Source organism: Arachis duranensis, chromosome 9, assembly GCF_000817695.3.
Source record: "Arachis duranensis cultivar V14167 chromosome 9, aradu.V14167.gnm2.J7QH, whole genome shotgun sequence".
Lineage (NCBI taxonomy): Eukaryota > Viridiplantae > Streptophyta > Magnoliopsida > Fabales > Fabaceae > Arachis > Arachis duranensis.
In genome coordinates, this window is record NC_029780.3 from 23,967,229 (window position 1) to 23,971,910 (window position 4,682).

Consider the following 4,682-nt stretch of genomic DNA (forward strand, 5'->3'; position numbering starts at 1 on the left):
TCAGGTCCCTCAATTTCAGCCAGAAAATACCTGAAATCACAGAAAAATACACAAACTCATAGTAAAGTCCAGAAAGTGAATTTTAACTAAAAACTAATAAAAATATACTAAAAATTAACTAGATCATATCAAAAACATACTAAAAACAGTGCCAAAAAGTGTACAAAATTATCCGCTCATCAAAAAACAAACCACTGAAATCGAAAATAATGGAAGGAAAAATGAGCAGGAAAATAAAATGAAATTATTGAAGGGGACGCCAAACTTAATTTCAGAAATTAAGGAAAAACTTTAGCTAAACTAAAGCTTAAATTTTTGAAAATTTAAACAATAAAACAAATAATAAAAAATCAAAAGCTAAAAATGTCTAATCTAAACAATCAAAAAACGGTTACTTGTCAATCGCAGTCAATCTCCAGCAACGACGCTAAAAATTTGATCGCGGAATTAGAATGTTCACAACTAAATCGGCAAGTGCACTGTGTCGTACCAAGTAATACCTCAGGTGAGTGAGGGTCGATCCCACGAGGATTGAGCAACAATAGTCAAATGACTTAGTTAGCCAAGCAAGTAGAAAGTGGTGTTTTGAGGGTTATAAATCGCATTAAATAGTACTTCAGAGAGTAAGAAATCAAATAGTAGAATTGGTGTAAAATATGTGTGAGAAAATAGTTAAAGTTTCAGAGTTGTTTATTCTTCTAGATAAAGTTTCCTTACCAACTACTTTTATTATGCAAGATTCATTTTCATGGCAAACTGTAATTGACTAAACCCTAATTCCTTAGTGATTTACTCTCCTCTAACATAATCAGCCACCAATTTCATGGTCATTTAATATATATTAGAGGGTGATGCACCACTATTTTGTGGTACATCTTGTGCTTAATTGAGTAGATTTTATCCATTATTCTCACACTTATTCATAGAAATTGCATGATTTACATTTTTCTTCCTGATTTTGTGCTATGATTGAGAACATGCTTCTTTGGCCTTAATTTTCTATTTATAATCTTCTCTTATTACCATTCGATACCTTGATATGTGTGTTAAGTGATTTCAGGGTTTATAAGACAGGAATGGCTCAGAGGATGGAAAGGAAGCATGCAAAAGTGGAAAGGAATACAAGAAGTTGAAGGAACTGTAAAGCTGTCAGCCCTGACCTCTTTGCACTCAATCGATCATAACTTGAGCTACAAAGGTCCAAATGAGGCGGTTCCAATTGTATTGGAAAGCTAACGTCTGGGGCTTCAAAATAATATATAATTTACCATAGTAGCCATACAGCTAAGTGACGCGCACGCGTGCATCACGCGCATGTGTCATTCTGCGAAAATTCAGCGTATCAGAATTCGCCCCTAGCGATTTCTAGGCTGTTTCTGGCCCAGTCTCAAGCCTATAAAATACAGATTAGAGGGTACAGAGTGAAAGAATCAGGAGACACTTCTCATTCACACAATTTTAGGTATTAGATGTATTTTTCTAGAGAGAAAGGCTCTCTCCTCTCTCTGGGTTTTAGGATTTAGGATTTCTCTTAGGATTAGGATTTCTTTTATACTTTTGAGTTGGATATTGACAGAGTTACTTGAAGTCTTTATCATTCTAGTTCATTTTCCTTTTCCCTTACTCTTTCATATCCTTAATCTCTGTTCTGAATTACAATTAGATTATTTTTAGGATTTATTAATGCAAGAAGTATTTTTCCATTTAATTTCATTATCTGTTTGCTTGCTTCCAATTAATTTGATTATGATGTTTTCTTTCCACCCCCTTCACATGTATGCAAAATTGGCATCCATGTTAATGGAGTAGGCTCTCAACTTGACGTTGGAGTTAGATTAATATTTGAGACCCTTGAGTTGGAATACTCAAGAGTTAATTGGTAATTGGAAGTTGTTGGCCAACTTTCTAGTTACTAACACTAACCCTTCCCAAGGGAAAGGATTAGGACTTGTGAATAGAAGTTGGATCCTAACTTAGTTGAATTTCCTTTAATCAGTAAAGGATAACCAAGTTGAATAGCAACCTCTTACCATTACACTTGGGAACATCCAACAAGGATAGAACTTCAGATTAATCTTTTCCTAGTCAAGGATTTTTATTTATTTTAATTACATAAAACCTCTTGTTAATTTTCATTGCTTCAATTTATAATCATTTATGTGCCCATTGCCTAAACTCCAAATTTCTCAGAAAACTCATAACCAATAATAAATACACCTCCATGCAATTCCTTGAGAGACGACCCGAGGTTTGAATGCTTCGGTTATTATTTTTAAAGGTTTGTTACTTGTGATAACCAAAACTTTTGTACGAAAGGATTCCATGTCGGTCTAGAAGCTATACTTTCAACGAGAATATATTTGTGAATTCTAAACCGTCAAAAATCCGTTCGTCAGAGGGTTAGGTTCAATTATAGTTTATTGGCCACAAAAACTCTAATTACCCAAATATAAGAGAATTATATGTCACGTATCCCGTTAAATCCAAGTAATTAGCAGTTTAAGAGAAATTTACTTTCAAGCTAGTATTCAAGTGAGATAACTTTTCGAAGAATCACAAGAATGCATGTAGAATAAGGGTTGTTCTTCCGATATACCCAGATTCATAAGATGAAGAATGAAAATAATCCTTGAAACTAAATCAATACATTAAATAAAAATAGAATAATAATAGTCTCAATCCATAGAAATAAACAGAGCTCCTAACCTGAACCAATGAGGTTTAGTGGCTCATAACTCAGAAGAAAACTAGGGTTCAGAAAATATGAAAGTGCGGATGTGAGAAGATCCCCCGAAGGGCTGAATCTTTTCCTTTTTATATCTAACCTAATTTGATTTGAAACTAAAATAAAATAATAAATTGTAAACCTAAAAGATTTTATTTATAATTAAGAGTAACTAAAATAAAATAAGATATAACAATTAGAAGCTAAATCCAATGAAAGATGCTCCATTTGAAAAGTGTGATCCGGACCATTGGCGCTAAACACCAGCTTCGGCGTTTAGCGCCCTTGTGGGCAGAAGCTTCCCCTTAGATTCCGAGTTCTTGGCACTAAACGCCATGCTTGATATTTAGCGCCCCAATGGGCAAAGGTCTTCCACGCATTTTTGAGTTGCTGGCGCTAAGTGCCCAGGTTCGCGTTTAGCGCCACTTGGCAACTTCCAAACTCTGCATGCAAACTCTGCCAAACTGATCCGAAATTCACCTAAAATAATTAAAACACTAAAGCAACTCAAAGAAGCATCCAAAGAGGTTTAAAACACTAGAATTAAATTAAAACTCAATTAATTTGTATGTAAAGTAAATATAAAATATAAAGAAGATGCTTACGCATTACGTACCGATACAATGGTCATATATCTTCCTTATGAGGGCATCATGCTGACATGCTCCTTGTCCCATATAAAGTTTATCTGTACAAAAAAACTTTAAAATTAGTTAATCAAAATATTTCATATTAGACAAAATAGAAGATATAAACTAGCTAAGAAGGTTTGACTATATTAAGTTTTTACCGCCCACTTCTGAAACCATCACTCTCTGGTCTCAGAGGGGATCTTCTTATAGCTTGGTCATGGATGGTTGTACATCATCTTAGTGACGTTGGTCATCTCCGGAGTACATGTATTGTTGTTTAGTGCAAATCATATGGCAATATAAATTAAAACTTCAGAAGCAAATAACCATAATATATAGAGATTTTTTTGGAAATTTTGCCAGAGTTTCATCTATAACTAGAATGCGCCACAAATTCTATCCATCAACAATTAACTTAAACAATACCAATTGTCAAATATCAATGAACAACCGTCATTAATCAAGAAGCAACATCCATAAATCCACTAAACTAGAATCAATAATCAGGATATATCAAACACTTTCAGCAATTCAAACCAACAACCCTAAATCCACTAAAACCAGAGTCAATTATCAAGAATCACTAATCACAACATATCAAACACTTTCAGTAGTTCAAACCTATAACTCTAAATTTACTAAAACTAGAATCAATAATCAAGAATCACTAATCACGAGTTATCAAATAATTTCAGCATAAAAAAGACTTCAAGTAGTAACTACATCATTCTGCCATCAGGCCAAATAGTCATCCTATAATGGGAGGTGGTGAAGGGGAAATCAGCTGACTAGCTTCCGTGGGAAGATTCCGGCACCACGGTGTTCGTCGCTGGAGGCGATGTCACCGAGACAATGGGCTGCTGAGCGGATGGAGCCGGCGTCATCGCCATAGACGCAAGGACATAGTTGGGGTTAGGAACCATGAGAGGATCTAGAATTTCCAAGAGTACCGGTAGAAACTCCCTTCTACCACGACCACGACTACAACCATTAGGCTGATCCGCAACACTTCTACATCTTGTCATATCTGCAAAGAGCATACATATTAATAATGTACTAAACATATTCACAACCTCTTTTAAAATGCTTAATCAAAATAAACTATGTTAAACTTAGTTAAAAAAATACATTTTTCGTTGAAATCAAATAAAACAAGAGGTATATAATTTTGTCTGTATACAAATAAAGAGTCATCCATAAATCATTTAAAATAAAAAGTCATCCATAAGTCATTTAAAATGATATTATTTTTTATTTTTTTATTAAAGACTCTAATAATAAGTCATCAAAATGACTTATTATTGGAGTCTCTAATCAAAACCAAA